This window comes from Hylobates moloch, unplaced genomic scaffold (genome assembly GCF_009828535.3).
Source record: "Hylobates moloch isolate HMO894 unplaced genomic scaffold, HMol_V3 SCAFFOLD_6, whole genome shotgun sequence".
NCBI lineage: Eukaryota > Metazoa > Chordata > Mammalia > Primates > Hylobatidae > Hylobates > Hylobates moloch.
The window spans coordinates 8,672,363-8,698,921 of NW_026652281.1; the positions used below are offsets into that span (position 1 = coordinate 8,672,363).

General features: G+C 50.5%; 1 protein-coding gene and 1 pseudogene across 1 annotated transcript in view; one reads left to right on the forward strand and one right to left on the reverse strand.

Moving 5' to 3' along the window:
- The window catches only part of CMIP (c-Maf inducing protein), a 267,662-nt gene that overhangs the window by 223,153 nt on the left and 17,950 nt on the right, over window positions 1-26,559 (reverse strand). The window lies entirely within an intron of this gene.
- Window positions 11,927-13,541, forward strand: LOC116470777 (peptidyl-prolyl cis-trans isomerase A-like; annotated as a pseudogene).

Below are 26,559 nucleotides of genomic sequence, written 5' to 3' on the forward strand. Positions count from 1 at the left end.
CCTCCCTCACCCCTCAAGTCAGCCTCCGAGTGCCCTATCAGCATCTGTATGGGAACATCGTACTCCTCCTTGACCGCCTTTCCTCATGCCACCAGCTAGGGATGTGAGCTCCTCAAGGCCTTGGACCAACTGGGCTGCATCTCCTGTGCCTGAGGGTTCGTGGCGGCATCTCCTGTGCCTGAGGGTTCATGGCTGCATCTCCTGTGCCTGAGAGTGTGGCCAGGACAAAGCAGACAATCAAACTGAAAAATGAATGAATAACAAAAGAATGAACGAATAGAATGAATAAAAGTGAAAGAACGGGGAACAGACTGAAAGAAAAAAAACAAATGAATGAAAGAACGAAGCATGAATGAAACTCACAGGAAGGACTGAAAGGCCATCTCTCCCAGTGCCTGCCAGAGTCAGGAAGCAAAGTCCAGCATCAATGACGGTGCCTCACATCTGATTCTACAGTGCCAACTACGTCGCTCTGCCGGAGATTATTCTCTCCCCATCTTCCAGATCACACTGGGCCTGCAGAACAGCGAAGAGCCAGGAGCTGGGGAGACAGTTCCTGAAGAGGAGTACAGAGGTTCTGTGCCCTCCTAAGGCTCTCCTGAAAGTCACAGGAGCCTCCTTGGTGCTGGGGTAAAGCAAGGAAGCTGATGACTGTCCAGGAGCGCCACCAAGGAGAAGGGGCACACAGAGAGGGGATGGGGGAAGGAACTGGCATGTCACCCTTATAGCAGTCCCAGGAGACGCATATCTCCACTGTTTCGGGGAGAACCAGACACAGAGGAGGCCAACAATCAAAACTTGCAGATGGAATGAGTAGATGACTACAGTGATGGCTAACAGCACACTCCCTCTGTGCGTCGGGCCCAGTTCTAAGCACTTCATACGTATTACTCATTTAATCCTCCCTGCAACCCAGTGAGGTAGACACTATTATGTCCAGCCTAGAGACAGGGAAACTGAGGCACAGAGCCTCTCAGCGGGTGACCCAAGGTCACCCACTAGGAAGTGGAGGAAGTGGAGGAAGAGGAATTTAAAACCCATGCAGACTGGCTCTGGAATTTGAGCCCTTAACCCCCTACGGTCACAGTCTCTCAGCTTCGGTGTGCTACGGTCCCAGAGCTAATCAGAATCATAACAATAATAACAATGTCCTCATCTTTAGTATGCTAAGGTCATGCAGCCAATAAAAAATAATAATAATACTGTCAGCTTACTATGCAAACGGGGTCTTGCCAAAAATAATAAACAACAAAACAACAATAAATAAAAATAAAATAAAATAATAATTAAAGTTAAGATGCGAGGCTGCCAGGGCATCCCAATGGCACCTCCAGACTGCAGAGAGCAGAAGCCGAGAGAAGTCATTCCATGCAAGAAGAGGCATTCGAAGATTGTCTAGTAACTGTATTTGCAGAGCCGGAACATCCTTTTTGTTTGCTGATAGGTGATGGCTCTGAGATGCTGCTGGGCTAAGCCCCCTGAAGCTGCTCTCTGGCACCACAGCTCTTGAGCCTTTACTCTGTGCCAGGCACCAACCAAACACTTTGCATGGGTTTTTTCCTTTAATCCTCACACAGACCCTGTGAGAGTGGTGCAAGGAAGTCGCAGTTTGCAGATAAAGCAAGCTGAGGCTCAGAGTGGTTAAGTGACTTGCCCAGTGTCACAGAGCTAGGAAATGACATCTGAACTCAGCCGCTCTGTGACCACAAAGCCCAGAGCCTTGCGCTCTGGCTCTGGCTTCCTTCGCCTTGGGAGAGGAGGAGCTGCCTGGAAGCCACGCGGGCCACGCTGCCCAGCCTGCCCATTCCCGCCAAGCCGGCCCGCTTGGCAGGCCACAGGCCCGGAACCCCTCACTTCAAAGTGATTCACCCTCAAGGGCTGTGTGGTTTGGTCTGGGGCCTCGGGAGTGGAGCAGTCAGAGCCCCACTCGGCCCTGACCACCCAGGTTCGAAGCGGGTTCCCCAGGACCTCAGGAATTCAGGTGCCAGCTGGCCACGACCGCCCGGGACAGCCTTGCTTAGCAGAGGCCACCATTTCTCAAGAAGTCACGCTGGGGCTCCCAGGTGGAGCAGCGAGGCTCAGGAGGCACAGGAAGGTGGGGAGGGGGGATCCCAAAGTAGCCCCCCACCCCCACCCCCGGTTCACTAGAAGCCTCACCCTTGCAGGGCCTGTTCTGGTTCTCAGGGCCCCCCATGACCAGAGGCCAAGCACAGCCCAGCAGGCGTCCCCTTCTGTTTCTCGGAGGCCTGGTGTCCAGAGAAATGAAGCTGCGCCAGCTGCCCCCACCCCAGTCCCACGCTCCCTCCAGAAGCTTCCTTCGCCGCGCTCAACGCCCAGTGCGGTTATCGCCTGCCGTGCGCCTTTGAACCCCAGGAGGCCGGGGAGTATGGAATGTGCGATGCCTGAGGTCAGAGCTCCAGTTTGATTTGAGCTGGGTTGAGATGAGGGGAAAATGGCCAAGAACAACTCACTCATTTACTTCATTTCCAGACTTGGCGGCTGTTGGGGCCGGGCTTCCAAACCAAGCTGGCTTTGGCCAGGACATCTGCAACAGCGCCGGCCACCAGACACAGCTGGATTCGCTTAGGGAGTTAAGAGCCTTCAAGTTCTCTTAAGAAATTAGTTCCTGGGGAGTCTGGCTCTCTCTGGGGACCGGGCAATGGGCCGGCCCACTCTAGCCTCACCTCCTGTGGCTGAGGACACCCGGAAACTCTGCGGGACTGGAGGCACTTGGCGGTCTGCTTGGAGAGTCACTGTGCGCACTCAAGTGCAGAGTGGCCCGGCCCTGGGCACCCCGCCTGAATGAACTCCAGCGAGGACCCGAAGTGCAATTTCCTAGTTGCCACTGCGTCTCCGGGCCTAGGACATACGAGGTGAATTAGAAAAGAAACCCAAGAACAAATGGATGATCCTTGGTTTCCACATCTGTAAAATGGGCGCGATCCTATCTACCTCCCAGGGCTACTCTGAGGCCTAGCGGACGAAACAGATGCAAGGCCCTGAACACAGAGTGCGCATGTTTGTCTCTGAATTAAGTCCATCAACTCCAGATCTCACAGCCACTTCTTGGGAACCTGAATATCTCTGAGAAAGCCCGGCTGCGATGGAAAAGCCTCCCTTTCTTCCCCTAAGCCCGTTCACGTGAGTCTGACAAACCAGCTCGCTCTGGACAGCAGGCAATGAACATGCAAACCAACACGCCAAGAACAGAGTGATGGCCTTGCCTGTGGCCTTTGGGAGCCCCTCTCTGCCTGTCAGGCCGGGTGCCAGGCTCTCACACCCAACCCCTCAACCCTCCGCAGTAGGTCTGGGAGCTTAGGATCATCGGTCCCATGACACACTCACAGCGCCTGAGTGACTCATTCGGGGAAGTGGCAGAATCCAGGGGAGAGCTGGGTACTCCTACCTCTATAGTATGGTGGTCCAAGCAGGCCACGTGGTGCCACCCCAGCTCTATCATGCATTAGCAATACCACCTCCAGAAACCTCTTTCACCTCAGCTTCCTCTTCTGCATTTGGGAATAACAAGACTACCTATTTCATCAGGTTGTTCCCTGTCTATGAAAAATTGCACTCACACAACTAAATAATACCTGAAATTCTCAAAAAAGGATCTGGCATATTATAAGTGCTCAGTCAATGTTAGCTCTCATTGTTATTTCCACCGGCTGCCTAAACATAGAGCTAAATAAATAGGCCATCAGTTCCCACTGAGTCGGGAGGGACATCAGAAGGGCTGTGGTAAGAAGTTACCTCCAGTCTGGGAATTCTCCACCCAGGCCACACTGTAGAATCACCTGGGAAGTGTCCACAAGCTGGGACGTCCAGCAGTCCACAGGCACAGCTGGTTTGCATTTTCATGAACCAGAACCACTTGCATTATTACCAGCTTTCCACAGTTAGAGTTGTAAAATAGCTCAAAGAAAACGAAAGGTAGAAATAGCTCGGATGAGTGAGCTAGACAACACACCCAGGAATCTTTCTCCACCCATTTCAAAGTCGTTTGCAGTATTTCTTGACAGATATGAGCTCACAAGGAGATGGATGGAGAACATATTACAGTAGGAAAATTTAGGAACAACTTAAATGTCCATCAACAGGAAACTAGCTTAATACATTCTGGTATACATATGCAATAGAATACTCCACAGCTATTCAAGTAAATGATGTCGGAATAAAAAAGCAGACGTCTGAGCCCCACACACAGCAAATGAATCTCAACCTCTGGGGGTAGAGTCAGGCATCAGGACATTTTTTAAGCTCCTCAAGTAATTCCAATGCGCAGCTCAAGTTGGAAACTGCTGCTCTAAACTCGCCCAAGAAAGCCTTGGACAGAAAAAAAAAAAAAAAAAGAAGTTTTCAGGGGCAGGAGGAGGAAGGCAGGAGGGGAGGGAGGGAAAGAGGCAGGGAAGAGGGTATATCTGAACAGAGCCCACTTCTAGGAGGGGGACAAGGACAGAGGAATAAGGAAGCCAAGAAAGAGTTAAATGAATGGGGACACCCAGGCAGGCAAGGATCAAAGGTAGAGTGAACCCCACATTTGTTTCAGAAGCCCACCTGGCATCTTCCAGACCCATCCAGAGCCTCCGAGTATTGGATGCACACAATGTTTCCAACGCTTAGCGTCTACAGGAGTCCTATCAATGGCCTTAAACTAGCCAGGTCTGTGCGCACCAACTGCAGCAGAGAGCTGGAGATGATTACCCAATGACCCCACTACAAAAACCCACTCCTGCCTCAAGTTCCCCACACTCGTGGCCCAAGGGGGAAGAGGAGATGCTTGCACTGGGTGGGGAGGTTGGTTTTGCAGCCAGGTAATCGTTCTCCATTAGAGTCAAAATGGAGCCCAACCTCCAACACCCTTGGTTTGGCGCGTCGGGGAGGCGGGTTGCCATGGCAGCCACACATCCCAAACCTCGGACAGAGCCAGGGCTTGCTGAGCTGCACCAGGCCCCCTTCACAGGCAGTTTTGGCTTCCCATGCCTCCCAGAACCCTTCCTCGGGCTGGCAAGTGGAACTCCACCCAGCTGCTGTGGCCTTTTCACCAAACCTGACTTTGCCAGAAGGAATGGGAACGGGCGAGGTCCGCCAGGGAAGGGTGACTTCCAACTGGTGGGCCCCCGAGCTGACCTGGAGTTAGTGGAAAAAGATGATGGCCAAGGATACCTGAAACTATCTCGGTGACTCGGCAAGAACACTATCTGGTTTGCTCTCCAATGAATCTCACATCTAGCAGAAACCCCAGCACACAGCAGGTGTTTAACAAATATTAACTAATTTACTAAACTTGAAATGATTACATACAGGATTGAACTAAACTGGATGCCACCTTACACAAGTTCCCAGTTTATGACAAAATATGTTGCGTGGAAAATATAAAATGCAGACGGTTCCATCCCCTTAATTTCAGTCCTTTGATTTGGATAAAGATTGCCACTATCTGCCTGGACAGATAACATGCTGCAGGACGGGCTGCAAAATTCTAGAAGCAGAGTTTATAAACCACTGTGCTATATAAATAGCAAAAGCCATAAGTGACCAACCCTGAGGATAGCTGGAAGAGGGGAGGGCCGAGAAGGGTCCCCAGACTGGACTGTGGGCAAGGCTGCTACTCCAGGCAGCAGGCCTCAGTGGGCCCAATCAATCCCCACAAAACAGTGGGCAGCTGGGGGAGGGTCAGGGAGAGGAAGAGGAAGAGGTTGCCGGAGGGAGAGAGAGAGGCAAGCCAGCAGGCACTTCGGTTTTCAGAGCTGCCACTTTCCTGAATGTATTACGGCAGACACAGCTCTCTCCTCTCCCTCAGAGTTAAGGCCAAAGTTCTTACAAGGCCCTACACCATCTGACCCCACTAGTGACTCACAGAGCTCACCTCCTGCCACCCTCCTCAAGGCACATTCTGCTCCAACCACATTTACCTCCTTGCATTCCTAGAAAAAAACAGGTAAATTCCTGCCCCAGGGCCTTTGCACATGCTGTGGATGGCTCCTTTCCCTCCTTTAGCCCCTGCCCCGCGGCCTTTGCACATACACAGCTTCCTCCCTTACCTTTTTCAAACTTGCTCAAATGTCACCTCTCATCCAGATTTTCTTTGGTCACCTTATTCCAAATACCACCACACACAGATGCCACACCCTCCCCATTCATACCAATACTCCTGTCCTCCCTCTCCTGATGGTTTCCTCCACAGCACTTAGTGGCAGCAGACAAGATTCTACATTTCTGTGTTCATTTTCCTCTCCTCCAGTAGAATGGGGGCTCCAAGTGGGCCAGGATGATGCCTGCTTTGCTCCGTGCCTGCAATGGTGCCTGGTGCACGGCGGACGCGCCACCGCCATCTGCTGAACAGACGAGCAAGCAGGCACGCCTCTGTGCACCAACAGCATCCCATGACTTGCCTCGCTGACCCCAGGGCTGACCCTGTGAGTCAGGCCCTATCTCACCCCCATTTTACAGTTGGGAACAGGCTCAGCTTAAGATGTGGTGGAGCCTGGATTCAAACCCAGCTCCAGTGACTCTGAAGCCTGGGTTTGTCACCTTCTCCAGCAATGGGAAGATGCAGCCTACATTTCCTGCCCAAAGCACATTATGCTCCCAGCTCTCCCTCTTCCCGTCTCTGTGAAAGGGAAGCTCCTAGGTGGGGGAGGGGCAGGGGCTTTCCCAACACACACCATCCTGCTGGGACACACATGTTCACCAGGCTCAAGTGGGAACAGAGGTCCTCTCTCCAGAAGCTACTTAGCAGGTGACCAAGTCCCAGTTTGCCCCATGACTTAAAAGGCCCTCCGCTGTCTCACCCTCCCCTCCAGGAGCTCCTCCTCCAGGTACTCAGGTGCCCAGCACCCCTCCGAAGCCAAGCACCCACTCACCTCCAGGCCTCAGACTCCCTGCCCACCAGCCTCACTCTCCCCTGCTATGATAGACACAATAACGACCCTAATCATCCTGCTCCCTCCAACCTGTGACTATGTGGCCTGACAGGGCAAAGGGACCCTTTGAGTTGCTTAAGCTGAGGATCTTGAGACGGAAGGTGCCCCTGGATGATCTGGCGGGCCCAGTGTAACCACAGGGTCCTTGTAAGAGGTGGCAGGGACAGGCCCAGCGGCTCATGCCTGTAATCCCAGCACTTTGGGAGGCTAAGGAGGGTGGATCACTTGCGGTCAGTAGTTCGAAACCACCCTGGCCAACATGGTGAAACCCTGTCTCTACTAAAAATACAAAAATTAGCTAGGTATGGTGGCACACACCTATAATCCCAGCTACTCGGGAGGCTGAGGCACAAGAATCACTTGAACCCAGGAGGCAAAGGTTGCAGTGAGCCAAGATTGCACCACTGCACTCCAGCCTGGGTGACAGAACGAGATTCCCTCTCAAAAAAAAAAAAAAAAAAAAAAAAAGAGGGAGGCAGGAGGGCCAGAGCCAGAGGAGATGTGAAGACTGAAGCAGAGGTTGGAGTGATGCTGCCACAAGGGAAGGAATGCGAGCAGCCTCTAGATAATGGAAAAGGCAACAGACCCTTCCCTTAGGCTTCCAGAAAGACCACAACACCTCGACTTTAGCCCCTATGACACTCACTGTGGACTTCTGACCTCCAGAACTGTATAAGATAATAACTTTGTGTTGCTTTAAGCCACAAAGCCTGTGGTCATTTGTCATAGCAGCCACAGGAAACTAGTGTACCCATCCCCCCAAGCCCTCAGCTGAAACAGCACCCTCTGGGAGCCGCTCTGGCCCTAGCATGGCCCCATCCCACGCAGATGCTCCCTGGACTTCCTCTTTCATAATTATCTGTCAGTGTTACTTAGTCAAGCTCTGAAGCCATCAGCTCACATTCAATTTCAGTCTCCGTTTCTCACAAGCTGTGTAATGTTGGGAAAGCTTCTCAGCCTTCCTGAGCGGCCCTGTCCTCATCTGTTACACACAGTCACTCAAGGCCCTGACCTGTACACCTGCCAGGAGGCTGGAATGAGGGAGCTCATGCAGAGAGACAGGGCCCAGCACGCTCAGGCAAGGGTGACACTACAATCCGTACCATCTGCCAGACCATCAGGACAACGGAGACTGTGCCTGTCTCATCACCGCATATTTCTAAGAGCCCCAGACGGTGCCCAGCTATCAGGTCTCAACAATATTTGTTGAATAAATGATGAGTCCCACAGCCATCAAAAATCTCAAATGCAAACAGGAGGGACAAACCATGTGCAGTTGAGGGAGAAAGCCGGGCCAAAGCCCTGAGGTGTGCACAGCTTCCCCAGCTCCATTCAATGGCACCCAACTAGTTCAAACCGGGCAGAGCAGGTCTCACCGGTGCCAAAGCCACCCTGCAAAAACACTGCATTCAGCCTCAACTTCGGACCTCACCCTGACATCACACACAGCCTTCTCTCCCACTCTGCTTCAGCCGAGTCCCCACCAGGAGGGCCAAGGGGAGTCTCCCTCCATGATGAGTGAGGGAAATCACCTCCATCCTTTCCCAACAATGTTGGGGAAACTGATGTCATCGTAACAGTCGCCTTGCACAAGGCGGCTGTAAAGGTAAAACGAGAGAAGGTGAATCAGTGCCTGCCATACAGTTGGCACCCCATAAATCCCAATTAGATAGTTTTTAATTATTTTACCCCATAGCAAACACATAAGTAGCAACAGGTGCCCCTTCCAAAATCACCTGCAAAACAACAGAGGGAGGCTGCAGCAGCAGAAGTGGTCAGGGCTTTGGACTCAGATGCAGATTTTGTTATTATTTTTTGAGACAGTCTCACTCTGTCGCCCAGGCTGAAGCGCAGTGGCACAATCTCAGCTCACTGCAGCCTCTGCCTCTCGCGTTCAAGTGATCCTCACGCCTCAGCCTCCTGAGTAGCTAGGATTATAGGTGTGTGTCACCACGCCTGGCTAATTTTTATAATTTTAGTAGAGATGGGGTTTCACCACGCTACCCAGGCTGGTCTCAAACTCCTGACCTCAGGTGATCTGCCCACCTCGGTCTCCCAAAGGGCGGGGATTACAGGCGTGAGCCACCACACCTGGCCTCAGATGGAGATCTGAAGCTGAGAGAGCTTGGGTAAGTTACCTGACCTCTCTAACCTGTTTCCCTATCCACAAAATGGAGATAATATTATCTACCCCAAAGGACTGCTATGACCCAAGGAAATACTGCCTACCGGTCACTCTCATGTTAGAATCGCTTGGAAAAGGCTATGGCCCAGACCTCCCCCAGACCAAAGCCATCAGCATCTCTGGGGTGGGGCCTGGGTTCTGGGGGTTATGAAGATCCCCAGGTGATCCTATCGTGCAGCCAGGGCTGAGAACCACACATGCTTATGTGGACGTGGCACAAAGTAGGCAATGAAGAAATCCAAGCTTTCACCATTATTTCTCAGCTGACCAGGATTTTCTTTCATTCATTCAGCATATATTTGTAGAGGGCCTAATATATGCAAATGCAAATCAAATTTAAAGTCATATGTTGGTTTTCAAGAGCCGGGGGTAGGGGGAAAGAGGAGTGACTGTTAACGGGTACAGGGTTTCCTTCTGGGATGATGATGTTTTGGAACTAGACAGAGGTGGTAGTGGCTAAATATCACTGAATTCTTCATTTTAAAATGGTTGATTTTATGTTATGTAACTCTCACCTCAATAAAAAAAGCAAAATAATAACAGTAATAATAACCCAGACACGAAAAAGACAAATCCTATATTAACCCATTCATATGTGGTCCCTAAAGGAGTCAAATTCATAGAAAATGAAACGAGAATGGTGGCTGCCAGGGGCTGGGGGAGGGGGACTAGGAGTTAACATTTAATGGGGACATTTTCAGTTTGAGAAGATGAGAAACTTCTGGAGATGGAGGGTGGTGATGGTTGTGCAACAATGTGAATGTACTCAATGAACTGCACACTTAAAAATGGTTAAAATGGCCCATTTTATGTTATGTGTATTTTATCACCATTTAAAAAAAGGTCACATGCTGACAGTCCCTCAAGACATTCATTGCCCACCTCAGTTGCCTGTAGCCCCCACCTCCTTGCCATAGGAGATGACATCTTCCCAGTTTTTCCAGGCGAGCAACTTCGAGTAGCCGACCGCCCTCTTTACAAACAGGGTGGAGGCTACGCATGTGTTTTCTCTGTGGGGCAAGGCCAGATTAAGCAAAGAAAACACAGCAGCTCCTTCCCCCTCCCCCCAGGAAAAACCCTGTCCGGTCAATAGCAGAACTAAAGAGCTGGTGCGCACTTTCACTTCCCAATTGAGTCCCGCGGGCCCGGCTTCTCCCGGGCGTCCAGCAAAGCCCAGACTTAAAGGTGGCAGGTGCTGTCCTCTCACCCTGCTTAGGGTGAGGACGGGTCTCCAACTGAGCTCCAATGAACAAGACGAGACTGGGCTGGCTCCAGGAGGCAATTTCTGGCTGGGAGGCGGGGAAGAAGAAAGACCCAGAAGAAGGGCAGGGTGTGACAAAGGGACCTGAACCCCGGAGCCCTGGTTCTCCTGCTCCCCTCCCTGAGTGCCTCTGCGTATGGCACTTCCAGGCTGGCCCTCAACGTCCACACCTATAGGAACACGAGAACTGAATTCACGTGGGAAAAGCAAATGAGTTTATCTCAGGTGCCAACTTCTTCCACCAGGAGGCTCTGGGGTGGCTGCGGCTCTGCACGGCACCAGGAGGAGCAGCAAGGGTTGGAGGGTGGAGGGGACCACACATGGTCTATGCATTCACCATCCCTGCATGAGATCCCTTCCGTAATTCCTTAATGGAATTCCACGAATGTGCTTTCTGGATCTAGAATGCACTCGGTGGCCTCCCTGACTGACACTTGTCCATCTGACCTTTGCTTGCACACCTGCTTTCTCGGGGAGCTCACTATCTTCTCCGGCAGGCTGCTCCTCTCCATACAGGAAGCCAAAATCTCTGCCCTACAACCCCTTCCCAGGAGCTGCTGGCGCCATGCAGAACTGTCGGCTCCCTGTTCTACCCCACAGCTTGCTGATACCTTACCACTCCCTCTGCCCTGTAAAAGGCTTGCTTCCTTCCACAGTGCTACACGTGAGTGGCTTCCAAAGGATGGCCTGTTCTGGAAGCTTGAGGGAATGTCCACGCAATGTGTCTCCCTGACCAGCTTTCGCCTTCCCAAGAGTGAAGTGGAGACTGGCCCTGGAATACTTTCTGGGGTGGGGGGAGGGGCAGTGGCAGAGATGGCTAGCGTGGCCCATGCCAACATCCTATTCTGGCCTCGTCTCCCTTCTCAGTAATAAATCCTGCTGTGGGATGGGATTCATGGCTCCCACTTACATTTCCCAGATGCTTTTGCAGCCGGGGATGCCACATGACGGTCTGCCTAGTAAGGTGAAAGCAGAAGTCTCCTTAATGGAGCAGAAGTCCTTCTCCACTCCCCTGCACTCCCACTTTCTGCTAACTGAAATGCAAACGAAATAGTAAGATCCCATTTCCCACTAACTGGAAGGCAGGCAAAATGGCAGGAACTTGAGCCTCTCTTGGCCCATGAGGCAAGGTACTAAGAACGGAGGAGCAGCCACACGGAGGGGCCCTAGGCCCTCAAAGCTGCAGACCAGCCACGGCAATCCTAACATGACTTAGACCCTAGATTTCCTTTATATGAGAGAAAAAAACAAGCTTCTGTTGTGTTTAAGCTGCTGCATTTTTAAATATTATATGATCCCTGAGCCTTACATGCAGGAACAAGGAGTTCTGAGTGCTGATGATGACAGCCCAGCTCCTTCACACAGGGAGGGCACCCACTGCCTTCAGTGGGAAAGGAGGGGACCTGGATGCACAGTCCAAACCATGCCCTGTATCTACGCCTTCAGGCTGGGTGCGGTGGCTGACACCTATAATCTCAGCACTTTGGGAGGCCAAGGTGGGCAGATCAACTGAGGCCAGGAGTTCGAGACCAGCCTGGCCAACATGGTGAAACCCTGTCTCCACTAAAAATATAAAAATTAGCCAGGCTTGGGTGTGGTGGTGTGAGCTTGTAATCCCACCTACTCAGGAAGCTGGGACAGGAAATTACTTGAACCCAGGAGGCAGAGGTTGCAGTGAGCCGAGACCACACCACTGCACTCCAGCCTGGGCAACAGAGCAAGATTCCACTTCAAAAAAAAAAAGAGTTCAGGGCCGACATTTCCAAGCCTGATGTGTATCTTCAAAATCAGAGGATAGACACAACCAGCTGCCATTTTTCAAGCACCAACCGTACGCCCAGGTGCTCAGCTCAACGTGGCATGAATTAGCCCCACGAGATAAAAATGGTCCTATTATAGATGAAGCCCAAAGAGATTGAGGTTGAAACCCAGGAGTCCTGACCTCCAGGCTGGGGCTGGGGTCTTTTCATTCATCTTCACTGTCTCCTAAAGATCCTTAGAGAGTCTGAGAAGCTGAACTTGGCTGATGTCGGGAAGTAAGGACAAAAGGAAAGAAGGGGTGGGAGAGAGAAGAAATGCGAAATGGGAGAAACTCTTGGATTCCTGTAAAGGGAGATTATCTATGAAGATGTTCACTGTGGCATTGTTTATAGCAGCAAAAATCTGAAGCAATCTAAAAGGCCATCAACAGAATGCAAAAATAAATACACCATGGCTTCTTCATAACAATGAATCTCATGTACAGAAAGTAAGCAAACTAAAAAGGCAAGTTGCACAAGAAAGCCCAAGTAATGATACTATTTATAGGAAACTTTACAATCTAGGAAACATGGCCGCTCTGCAGACACTGGCGCTGTCGGGAACCCTGTTCTATCACCCATGGTCATCCCCACTGTGTTCTTCGACACCATGCCGTCAGGAACCCTGTATTATCAGCCATGGTCAACCCCACTGTGTTCTTTGACATCGCTGTCAACAGCGAGCCCTTGGGCCGCATCTCCTTCGAGCTGTTTGCAGACAAGGTTCCAAAGACAGCAGAAAACTTTCATGCTCTGAGCACTGGAGAGAAAGGATTTGGTTATAAGGGTTCCTGCTTTCACAGGAACATTCCAGGGTTTATGTGTCAGGGTGGTGACTTTACACACCGTAATGGCACTGGTGGCAAGTCCATCTATGGGGAGAAATTTGAAGATGAGAACTCCATCCTAAAGCATACAGGTCCCGGCATCTTGTCCATGGCAAATGCTGGACCCAACGCAAACGGTTCCCAGTTTTTCATGTGCACTGCCAAGACTGAGGGGTTGAACGCAAGCATGTGGTCTTTGGCAAGGTGAAAGAAGGCATGAAGATTGAGGAGGCCATGGAGTGCTTTGGGTCCAGGAATGGCAAGACTAGCAAGAAAATCACTATTGCTAACTGTGGACAACTTGAATAAGTTTGACTTATGTTTTATCTTTTTTTTTTTTTTGAGACAGAGTCTCACTCTGTCGCCCAGACTGGAGTGCAGTGGTGCGATCTCAGCTCACTGCAAGCTCCGCCTCCCGGGTTCACGCCATTCTCCTGCCTCAGCCTCCCGAGTAGCTGGGACGACAGGCGCCCACCACCATACCCAGCTAATTTTTTTTGCATTTTTAGTAGAGACAAGGTTTCACTGTGTTAGCCAGGATGGTCCTGATCTCCTGACCTCATGATCCGCCCGACTCGACCTCCCAAAGTTCTGGGATTACAAGAATGAGCCACCGTGCCCAGCAACTTGTGTTTTATCTTAACCACCAGACCGCTCCTTCTGTAGCTCAGGAGAGCACCCCTCTGCCCCATTTGCTCGCAGTATCCTAGAACCTGTGTGCTCTCGCTGCAGTCTCCTTTGGGTTCCATGTTTTCTTTGTTCCCTTCCATGCCTAGCTGGATTGCAGTTAAGTTTATAATTGTTAAATAAAAGCTAAATAATAACAACAACAAAAAAAATCTAGGAAACATTATGCAGTGTTCTATGAGAGTATGTAGTTGCAAAAATACAAAAATATGCACAAGAATAAACATCAAAGTCAGGACAGAGAAAAGGAAAGGTTTGAAATCAGAGAAAGGCACATCAGGTATTGCAACTGGAATGGTTTATTTCTTCCGCTGAGTGGTTACATTGAAATATTATTTTATACCCTGCTTTGCATGGCTGAAACAGAACGTCATTTTAAAAGCAAAGGGAGAATATGTAGTTTATTGCATGTCAACTTTATCTGAAAGCAATTTTTTTTATGCACCTACAGAGAAAGAGACAGGGAGAGAAAGAGACAGGAAGGAGGGAGGGAGGGAGGGAGAGAAGGGAGGAAACGGTTAATGCCTGCAGACAAAGCATCTTCTCCTCATGGCCCACCCTCCTCTCCAGAGGGCCAGGCATGCTGACCACAGCAGCTCCATTCACAAAGCCACAAGGCCACGGTGAAGAGGGCCACTTAAACTCCATGTTGCTGAAGCCTCCTTAAGTGAAGTGACATCCCAAACCTTCCAAAATGAGTTACCCTCAGGCCTGGCCACCCCCAGAACCACATTCAGTCCACCAGCAGCTCTGCAAAGACAAGCACTGGTCGGCTCCCTCCCCTCCCGCCCCCCAGGGCTGGGGGCAGGGCAGCCAGGCTGGCAGGGCCTGGGCACAGAGACTGTCCTGGGCTGGCTCCCCTGGCACCAAGGAGGCAGGAAGGGCATGCAGGAGAGGCAGGACCAGAGGAGAGGGAGCCCCAGGAGGAGGGCACCATGAGCACGGCCAACACCGAGGCCTCCCCGCAGGCGGACAATGGTTCCTCCACTTCCCCCATCGTTCCCCTTCCACAGAAGTGCGGTGACACAGAAGAGACCACACAGTAAGAAGACACTAGGAGCTGGGGCTCCCCTGCTCCTCTGACCTGACTCAGTTCACCCCTGGGATCCTCACGCAGCACCTCCCACCAGAGGTGTGCTATGAAGGTAGGGAGAAGCCGGCATGAACCCCTCAGAGGAAGCAGAAGTGGTGTGCGACCTGCCTACCCGGTGGCCCCTAGTAAGCACCAGATGAATGGGAGGAAAGGAGTGAAGGAAAGAGAGAGTGGAGAAAGGAAGGGGGAAGGGAAGAATGGAAAAAGAGGGAGCGGGAGAAAGAAGGGGGAAACAGAAGGATGGAGACAGAAGGGAGAGAGGGAGGGACGGTAAGTCAGTGACAGACGACTCAACTTAAGGAGCAACAGCTGGACTCCCACAGTCACCTTGCCCTCTCCAAGCCTGGGGGGTACAAAGTCCACGCCCACAAGCTCTGAGCAGGGGGGAACCTGAGTACAGTGGGCTGGGAGGCTGGGGGAGTGGAGAGGCCGTGCCCGGCCCAAAGGGGCGGCCACACAGGAACACGGGCACAGCCAGGAGTGCCCGGTTGAAGGTCTGCCTCCGCTTCTTTACCTGTAGAATGGGGATGATCACAGGAAGCAGCACCTCGGAACTGTCTGGGGATCCCAGGAGCAAAGGGATGGGAGTCGTCTAGAGCTGAGCCAGGCCTGTGGTAACTCACATAGAAATGTTTGCTTCTGCCGGCCGGGCGCAGTGGCTCACGCTTGCAATCCCAGCACTTTGGGAGGCCGAGGCGGGCGGATCACGAGGTCAGGAGATGGAGACCACGGTGAAACCCCGTCTCTACTAAAAATACAAAAAATTAGCCGGGCGTGGTGGCGGGCGCCTGTAGTCCCAGCTACTCGGAGAGACTGAGGCAAGAGAATGCAATGAACCCGGCAGGCGGAGCTTGCAGTGAGCGGAGATAGCGCCACTGCACTCCAGCCTGGGTGACAGAGCGAGACTCCGTCTCAAAAAAAAAGAAAAGAAAAGAAACGTTTGCTTCTGTTGTTATAATTAGAAAAATGGAAATCCGGAATTTTTAGGGGAATGCTCCCAACTTTAAAGGCAGACAACTTATTGAAGCTTTAAGCAAAAAAAGAAAAAAACGCTGTATGGGCCAAGTAAAACACGTCAGCAGACTGGACTTGGCCCACGGGTCATCCGCTTGCAGCCTCTGCTCGATGCGTCCCTGCGTCCCCCAAAGGCAGGCCCAAGTCCTACAGGCGTCGAAAATCATGAGTGAGATTTGAGATCACCCCATTCCAACACAAGCGTCCAAGCCCATGAATCCCTTAATGGGAAATAAATATTTAAGTCAACCCCCGCCCAACTCCCACACCAAAAGGACAGGAACTGCTAATTCTTACCCACCACATCCAAGTCTCCAGTTTTATTTCATAGGATGGAAAAAAAAAGATCTATTTTAAAAAGAAGAAGAAAGGGAAAAAGAAAACCAACAAAGACAAATTCAAAAACGCACCACTGTTGACTTGGGCAACAGCCTCTGTCGGCTCAAAGAGGAAAACAGCTCAGTCCTGAAATCCGTCCCAGACATGGAAATTACAGAGCGGCCCCTGCTGACACCCCCTGCCCTTTCTGTGTCATTCCCTCATGAGGAATGCAATTATATGCGCCCCCAACGGCAAACACGAAGGAAGACACGTCAGTGACAGCCGCAGCCTGTTCATGTCGTCCTGCAGAGACAGAGGCCGACATAAGCACTCGCAGGCGGTGGCCACCAGCACAGCAGGAGCTGAAGGCACTGACCTCAGAGGAGGCTGGGCAGGAGGCAGGGGCCAAAGGCAGGCTGGTGGTGTGGCTGAAGGTGCTATATTCACGCCCCTTTTATAGATCACGATGCTGAGGGTACGCAGAGGAGATGGGATCTATGTAACCTTGGCCCACTGGATGCAAGGCGAACAGGCTGTCCTCGCACCTTCAGGGCAAGCAGTTAAAAAGACCAGCCCCTCAGACACTCACTGGGCAGCTGCGGTGTGGCCAAGCCCCGAAAGAACAGGACAAAGTACTGGGCGCACGGTGCAGATCACCACAGATGCCACGATGGGCCCCTGGATGTCCCTCCAGCCTCCACACCCCACTATGCACCTCAGCCACCCAGGGCCCCTGCACTCGCCATCCCCACAGCCTCTCCACATCTGCACAGGACTGGCTCCTGCCTCCAGGCCACCTCCTGAGAGGCCTCCCATCTCTCCACCCCTTCACCCTGCCCCTCTACTGTCCTAGCACCTGCCACCTCTGAAGGGGCTCTGGTGACACACTTGCGGGTGCCACCCCCAGTGAATGCTCAGGTTCCTGAGAGCAGGGCTCATGTTGTGGCACCCTAGGACAGGGCATGGCATGTAGCTGACACTCAAAAGTGTCAAGTGAGTGGCTGTGTTCACTGCCTACCAGACACAGGGGACCCCTGGGTAGAAGAGCCACTCCTCCACGCATGGGGCATGCCACACACAGGATATCAGAAGGGGCGGCCGGATGAGCCACCACGAAGGACATTGGAAATACGAACAACTCATCTTCATGAAGCACTTCTGGGGTTCTGAGCCTTGTTCTCAAGTTCATTCATACATCATCTCATGGAATCCTGACCACAATCCCAGGTCATAAACACTGCTGCTGATCTCATCTTACAGACGAGGAAACTGAGGCAGAGACGTCACACAACTTGCCTACAGTTACATATATACCAGAAACACAAATGCAATGAGTAAGATGTCAAAAATGGCCGGTGAAGATGTACCTGTGTGCACATGCATACATGTGTATACTGAGACCACATGTGCATGTGTGTGAGTGTGTGTGTACACGGCATATGCATTGAGTGCATATGCATGCACATGTGCATGAAGGTGTGTGTGCACCTGCAGCAGTGCCCCCTGACCTGCGGTTTCACTTTCCGCGGTTTCAGTGACCCACAGTCAATAGCAGTCTAAAAAGATTAGGTAGAAAATTCCAGACAATTCTCTAGTCTTCAATCCCACACCGTCCTGCTGCATCTTGTCCAGGACGTGAGTCCTCCCTCTGTCCAGTTTGTCCACACTGCATGTCCTAGCTGCCCGTGAGTCACTCAGCAGCCCTCTCGGTAATCAATTCCACTGTCACGGTATTGCGGTGCTTGTGTTCAAGTCACCCTTATTTTATGTATAAATTAAACTTTATCACCAGTATGTACGCATAGGATGAAACAGAGTCTATGGAGGGCTCAGTACTCTCCACCATTTCAGGCATCTACTGGGAATCTTGACACATATCCCCCAAGGATGAGGGGGCACTACTGTATGACTGTGTGTGTGTGTGTGTGTGTGTGTACGCATGTGTGCGTGCGCATGTGTGTATGTGTATACTGGAATACGTACTACATGTCTGCACATGTGTATATGTATGCCTGTGTATCTGTGTGCATGTCTGTATACATGTGTATATGTATATATGCATGTACCAATGTACAGGCATGTATACGTGTATGCATTTGTACGTGTATCTACATATGCACATGTATGCACATACACGTATACATATGTGTATCTATACATATGTATGTGTACATATGTGTGCATGTAGGTATTTTTATATGCATATATTGTGCCTGTGTGTATGTGTGTACAAGCAAGTATATATGGTATGTGTATATGTATTTCTATATGGCATTTATGTGTACATGTATGTGTGTGCACATGTGGGTATATTTATATGCATGTATTGTGGCCACGTGTATAGGTGTATATGTACATATGTATGCATGTATATGTGTATATGCACATGTATATGTATGTATGTCTACATGCATTTATGTGTGTGTGTGCATGTGGGTATATTTATATGCACACATTGTGCCTGTGTACATGTATGTATGCATATATGTGTGCCTATGTGTATGTACACCAATCATAATGCTCCCTTTTCTTTCCCAAGAAAGGATTTCTTTTTGTACTGATCTTAGGAGTTTCAGGGCTACAGCGAAGAGATGACATGTGGAAGTCAAGAGCTGTGTTTACTTACAAACTATATGGAACCAATATTTAATCATTTTCTACTTACAAAATCCCAATTTTGGCTGGGCACAGTGGCTCATGCTCGTAATCCCAGCAGTATGGGAGACCAAGGTGGGAGGATCCCTTGAGCTCAAGAGTTCAAGACCAGCCTGGGCAACACAGCGAGATCTCATTTATAATCTTTTTTAATAGCTTTTTTAAAATCTCAATTTCCTATGGCTCCAGCCAGTATAACCCGAAGACTTCATCTTCATGGTGGACTCGAACCTCCAGGCAGCCAGTCAGCAGCGCCTGCTCAGATCCAGCCTTATTTTTAGCACTTTCTCCAGACAACCCAAGGGAAAAGAAAGCCGTTTTGAGGTCAAACTTCTAAAACATCTGTCTCTGTGACCTGCCCTCTGTGCAAACGCCACTACTCCCAGGACATGAAAAGCACCCTGCAGATGCCCAGAACCCCAGCCACCACAGCCAGCAGGCTGCACGTGCAAAGAAGGCTCTGGACACAAGCTGCCTGGACGGGGAGCCTGGATAGGGCACCTCTTGAACCGCTGGGGCCCTCTCCCAGCATCCCTGCGGCGCCTTTGTCTCAGATGTGGAAGCAGTAGAGAGCTGAGGGCAGGGGCCGCTTTATTTCCCTATTGCTTTCAACATCTTCTTTTCAAATTCTCTTTAAACTGAAACTGTCAAAAGTTGTGTCTGATAAATCTGAAGGTTGTAGAGGAAGTGGTTTGTTCTTCCTCCTGCTCATGATTTCTGCAAAAGATAGTACACAGTATTTGGTGAACTGTCAGGCAAGGCAAGGGCTCCCAGCGAGGGCCAGAGGAAATGCAGGAGATCACTGAGGCCTGCTCTTTACCTGCTGCTGCTGTCAGACAGCAGACAAGGTCGAGGGTGCAGCAGACAGGAGGAGCCCAAAGAAGGCCCTCCTCATCCCTCCCCATCCCACCCACCAAGACATTCAGGAAACTGTTCAAACAGAACTGGCCTGGTGGCTCTGATACTCCCACGGCAGCCTGCACGTTGGGTGTTATTATCCCATTTTCCAGGTAGACTTTAACTAACGTAATCATAATGTAAATAACATGCTCAACTTGATTTCAATAACTAACTTGCCCAATGTCACACATAGTGAGTACTCTGAAGTACTGTGAATCCACAGTTCAGGCAAAGCCTGAACTTAAGAAGGTCTGACTCCAAAGCTTGACATCACCCGCCCTGAGAAGCCCTCTCTGGCCCCTCAGACCTGGGGTGTAGTCAGGTCCCCTTCTCTGTAATCTTGGTAACAGTAGCAATGACAGTGGTAACGGCAGTAACAAGAGCCCTCTCTTTCTCCTGTATACTTTCTCTGTGTCAGAGACAAGGCTAACACTAGATGTGCATTATCTCACTGAATCCTTTGCAGAAGCCCATGGAGTTGGTACCGCTATCTGCCCCACTGTACTGATGAAAAACAAAAGCTCAGAGAGGTGAAGTTACTTGACCAAGGTCACACAGCAGGCAAGTCGCGGAGCCCAAGGTAGAACTTCCAACATGCTGTTTTGATTACTGGCCTGGGCTGATCCCAGTTTTCCTATACGTGACAATTCTTTGCATTATCTTGGGTCTAGATGCTTCGAGTCCAGAATGACCACAAGGGCTGCCAGCCCCTTTGGGTTTCCCCGCCAACGTCAAAGGTTGAGGTACAGAGGACATTTCCCTGCTGGCAACAAACTGGGCCCCACCCTCATGATCAGCTCTGTCATTCCCAGGTTCTTGGGCCTAAGATTGATCCAAATCAGGGCAAAGAACTAGGTCCTCTCAAAGCGGAGTAGGAAAGAACAAGACGTTCATGAGGCCTTCCGGGAATTCGGCTTCCATGTTGAAGTCCAAAGTCCCAAGGCCAGCATGCAAGCAGCTCACCGGGTCCGCCCTCCACACTTCCACCCTCCCCCAGCCCACTCAATACACTTAAGGCCCATGGAGCGCACGCCAGGCCCCCCCAGGCCCCTCAGACTTCCCGATGCTGTGTTCTGCCCAGAATGCTCCTCCCTGCTTTCTCCTCCTGGCCCGAGCGGACCCATTCTTGGATCAGCAGCCTTCTCTCCAGAGACCATGCCGCTTCCCACGAGTGCCCACCCTGAGTCACCCTTGTTTGCAGGCACTGGAACCGATTGTCCGTAACTCTCTCCTCCCATGCTGTTATCTCCACACTCCTAATCCTTAGCACAATGCCTGGTACCCAGTAGGTGCCCCATAAGGGCATGCTCCAGGCACGATGCCTAACTGCTGAATGAGAGAACGCCCTGAAAGCACAGAGGGCCCGGCACGCGCAGGCCCCCGTGAGAGGCCTGGGGCGCATCTTCTCACTTCTCACTTCATTCTCACCCTACAATGTGTGGAAGGTTCCATCTGTGGCCTCAATTTACCTGCAAAGAGAGGGACACTCAGGCAGATGGGGCAGCAGAGCTGGAATTCCGGCCCCGGCCTCTTTCTGAGTTTGCCCTCTACTTCCAGAAAACGGACACATCACCTGGGGGACTGAGTGGGCAGTGGCAGAGTGAGCACACTTTACAGTTTATCTTGAAGACAGGCTTGGGAGCCTGAGGTGAACATGGAGAACCATGGCCCTCTGCCTCCCCAGCCCTCTGGCCCCTACCCAGGAAGTCCCACTTATTATCTTGGGCTCCAAAAAGCTACCCAAAAGGTTGCTCCTGATCGTGCATTTCAAAGTCTTGTTCACTGGACTAGAGGACCACAGGAGCCCCACATTAGAAACAAAGGAGCAAAGGCCGGGCATGGTGGTGCACTCCTGTGATCCCAGCTACTGGGGAGGCTGGGATGGGAAGATCGCTTGAGACTGGGAGGTTGAGACTGCAGTAAGCTGTGATTTCATCACCGTACTCCAGCCTGGGAAATACAGCAAGACTCTGCCTCAAAAAAAAAAAAAAAAAAAATGAAGACCAGACACGGTGGCTCACAACTATAATCCCAGCACTTTGGGAGACCGAAGCAGGTGAATTGCTTGAGTCCAGGAGTTCAAGACCAGCCTGGGCAAGATGGCGAAACCCCATTGTTAATAAAAATTAAAAAATTAGCCAGGCATGGTGGCACATGCCTGTAATCCCAGCTACTCAAGAGGCAGAGGCACGACGATCTCTTGAACCTGGAAGGCGGAGGTTGCAGTAAGCCAATATCATGCCACTGCACTCCAGCTTGGGTGACAGAACGAGACTCCACCTCAAAAAAAAATAAAGAAGAAAAAGAAAAAAATAAAGGAGCAAAAGAGAAGAGGCCAGGAAAAGTAAAAACACTAAATTCCTCTTTTTTCCAGACCGAACTTGGGGTATAAATGGCATTTTTGAGGGTGGAACATGCAAATCCTCTCATCTTCTCACAGCAAGCTTTCACCGGGGAAAGAGAAACTGGGGAGAGCCTCACAGAGGTGGAGGGGCACCGCTGCTGGGGGCACTGCTATCAAGGCTGCTCTATGTTAAGCCCCTGCCTCACTAGGCAGGCTTTGCCCACCTTCCCAACGGGGCAGGAGGTTGTCAAGCACCTCATCTGTGATGGGGACACAAGGCTGGGGTACTCAGACCAGTGGCGGGATGTGCCCAAGTCCCAGAGTGAGTGTTAGGGACAGGTGACAAACACCGGTCCACATCCAGCCCGAGGGCGTGGGCCCACATCCCACAACCTCGCCTAAGCCCCTTGCCTGGTGGGATGGAAACTCGCTCAACTAAAAAAAACTCCTAGAGCCCAAGAAGATCCTTGTTCCTGCCCAGGAGGATGGACAGCTTCAAAGGGCAGTTTGGGGGTTTCTGTTTATTTTCCTGTATGTTCTGGTCATCTCAATCATCTAACCAGAAGAACTGGCCCAAAATTAGGCACAAGAAAAACTCCCAGAACTCGTTGCAGAAACTGAACTTTGGCTTTCTAAACTTGGTGAGGGAACAACAGCCTCTTTCAAGCAAGGCCCTTTTGTTCCTAGTTCCCAGGGAGGAGGCAGAATCTTTGGCTGAACAAATTCGGTTCAGCCAAAGTCTCCCAGGGAAATGGTGTTGTGCTAAGTCCCCCATGGTCAATGCATTAACTTGCTCCTATCCCAGGCAGATCACCAATCAATTGGATGGCATTGGTTTTGTAATTTCAAAACCATGTAGCCATCAGATTCACTATGCAATAATGGCCCGTTCCTAAGTAATACCAATAAGAAGTGCTTCCTGAGCAACGTCTCAGTTATGCCTCATGATAACCCTGTGATGTAGACACACCCCCATCTTTCATTACACAGACAAGGAAACTGAGGATCGCCAAGCTTAAAACCATTGCCAAGATCATCACTAGTAAGTGGCAGAGCTAAGATTCAAACACACCAAGTGCATATCCCTGGCCTCCAGTCAACCAAGAAACAGCCAAATGAAGTAATTTTTTTAAAAAGGGAAAAAGTCCAGGCCCAGTGGCTCATGCCTGTAATCCCAACACTTTGGGAGGCCAAACCAGGAGGATCACCTGATCGCAGGGGTTCAAGACCAGCCTGGACAAGATGGCAAAATTCCAACTCTACAAAAAATTTAAAAATTAGCTGGATGTGGTGGCACACACCCGTAGTCCCAGCTACTTGAGAGGCTGAGGTGGGAGGATCACTTGAGCCCAGGAAGCTGAGGCTGCAGCAAGCTGTGATTGTGCCACTGCACTCTAGCCTAGGTGACAGGGCAAGACCCTGCCTCAAAAAAATAAGACAAAATAGAAAGTAAAAAAACAAATGAACAGAAGAGAGAAGAAAAGAAAAAGGAAAGGACAAGGATGTATTTTTCATCATCGACTTCTTGCTACCTGAAATTACCAGCTTCTTTCCTGCAAGGGTTATCTCCCCGACTGGAACGAAGGTGTTCTAGTGGGGCTGTATTTGGTTCACCCCACAGCCCAGCCCTCAGCCAGGCACCTGACACCCAGAAGACCCCGAGTGAAGGTCTGGAGCAAGGGAACTCACAGGGCCCTGCTGTCTGAGCCAGGGCCACAGGCACAACCCCTGCCTTTCCCATAGGTGACAGCAAGGACAGCTCACTGTGCTGGGTCACTCTGCCCAGTCACCTCCACCAATACGCCTGCTGCAGGCTACAGGTGAAATGGTCTAGCCAGAGAGGCCCTCTCACGGCTCAGCTGAGCCAGGCCCAAGGTCAGCTCACTCGGGAATTTCTCTCATTCGTTCATTAAATCGATCATTTCTTATTAGCTCATTGAACAAATACTTATTGAGCACTAACCACAACCAGGCAATGTGCGAGGCAGCCTTCTTGGGACAGTGAGTGTTAGGAACCAGTGACAAATGTACAGGGTCCAGTCTGGGGACAGAGAACAGGAAAAGGAAGCAAGCACAGCAGGACACAGCGTCAGACATGCGGTGCGTCCTGCCCCTATCAAGGACGCATCCTGGCGGTAGTGAAAGTCCAGCTGGCATCCCCTCCCTCCACTGCAGCGCCTCAGGCCTGGTTTATATATGTTTCTAAATGAAGATCCAGCCCACAACACCAAAGATTGTCCAGGTACAGCATCATCAAGTATGGATGGAAAAAACGGCACATGCAAATGAACACCTTACAAAAATGTTAATTATTATCTCTGCCTGTCGGCATTCTAGGTGGATTTCTTCTGTTCATTTGTGTTATCTAACTGTTCTACAACAGTTTATTTGTGTTATCTAACTGTTTATTCGTGTTATCTGTTTATTTGTGTTATCTAACTGTTCTACAACAAATCTGAGTTCTTTATGTAATGGGTAAGGGGGGTGAACATTTTTAAAAAATAAACGTCCACTCCTAGATGTATATCCAAAAGAACCAAAAGCAGCGACGATAACGAATACTTGCACCAATGTTCACAGCAGCGCTACCCACAACAGCCAACAAGGAAACAACTCAAGTGTCTGTCGACGGAAGAATGGATAAATCAAATGTGGTCTACCCAGTCAATGGAACATTATTTGGCCTTAAAAAGGAAGGAAATTCTGGCACGTGCTACAACATGGGGGGAATGTAAAAACCTCACACTAAGTGACATAAGCCAGACACAGAAGGACAAATACTGTATGATTCCACTTAGCTTAGGTACTTCAACAGGCAAACTCATAGAGACAGCAAGTAGAACAGCAGTGACCAGGGGCTGGGACGAGGAGAGAATGGGTACAGAGTTCACGCTGGGGATGATGAAAAGGTTCTAGGTGTAGATAGTGGTGATTGTGAATGTATTTAACGTCACTGAATTATACACTTACAAACGGTTAAAATGATAAGTATTGTGTTATGCATATTTTACCACAATAAAAAAAATTTTTTTAAAAACCTCAGAACTTGTTACCAAAACGAATGAATGAATGAATGAGACCTTCACTCTTCCCTGATCAAGATTTTCCTGGTCGCATCATCAAGTAGACAAAGTGAGAAAGCAGCATGCTGTACCGGGGTAGGGACAGCGACTGGGGCAGTCTCTCTACCTGGACCTCAGTTTCGCCAACTATGAAATCAAGGCATTGGCCCCATTGGACCAGATGTGGAGTCTGTGACCAGATCTCATCTTCCCTCTCTTCAGTCTCACAGCTAATTCTAGGAAGGTACTGGCAGGTGACCCCCACCCCCAGGTAAAGGGGCAGCAAACCCCTACTAGGAAGAGCTCTGGCTTAGCCAGCCACCTCTCACTGTGCCCACGCCACTTCCCTTGAGAGCCTCCTTTTCTCACTTGTGAAATGCGGAGACTAATGACAAAGCTACTGTCTCTACCCCTCCTTCCTTTACAAACTGGCTGCGGCTCCCTCAGAAGATCACAAAGGTGAGGCGGATGGAGCCCTAGCTTCTTCCCTGAGCTGGCTGCCTGGAAAAAGCCACCCCGGCCAGGTAACTCAAGGGACTGGGAAAATCCTGGCTGCACTCAAGCTTGGCAAGGAGGCTGAGGGGCAGGAGAAATGAGGGAGAACTCTCCAAGGCCTGCGTTGTTGTCCAACCAACACCTACTTCATTTTTCCTTAGGTGGAACCATACAAGAGTGGGCTCTCTCAGGGAGGAGAGAGGACTCCATGCGCACAGCACACTTACAAAAATGAATCTGAGAATAAAAACCACAACCGCCATCCCGCCAAACATAGTGGGAGTAATGAAGCAAACAAAAGGGAAAGTTCAACTCCTTTTTTTGGCTTTAGAACATGCAAATGCAAAATTCAGTGGCAAAGGAATTATCCCAGAAAAATTCCATGTCTAAATCTGAAATGGCCCCATGGAACTCTGTCCCTCTCTAGTGATTTAAGTGACGTTTTGCTCTAGGGTGTAGCTAAAGATCGGAGCCAGCTAATGTGGGGAGAATCAAAGACAATGATGAAACTTGTTTATTGGGGTCCTTAAAATGTTAACAACCAAGGAAAACCCTCAGCTTCTCTTAGTGGTGCTTGCTTACCATTGCTGAAGGTGAAGTCCTTGGTATCCAGAAGCAAGGAGCCGCCTAGACCTGCACTCACTGTCCACTGCTCCGTTCACATCAGCTGCATTTGCCAGGTAGCCTCCATGATACAGACTCAGTAAAGGATCCATACTTCCCAAATTCCAGGCGTTCAAATGCCAAGACTGCCTTTGCCTTTGTGGATACTCCCTGGGCATATTTTCTCATGCTTTCTATTCTTTAATCATTGGTCATCAAGGGTTTGTGATCACTCTGTCCCTCTGCTTTACAGGTCAGGGAGGTGAGGCAGCCCAAGGTCACACTGAGAGCCAGGGCAAAGCTGGGCAGTGAGCGACCATCTGCCTGATTCCGGCAGAACAGCCCTCGGACTCAATCACAACACAGCTCCAGTGATGCACTCCACCT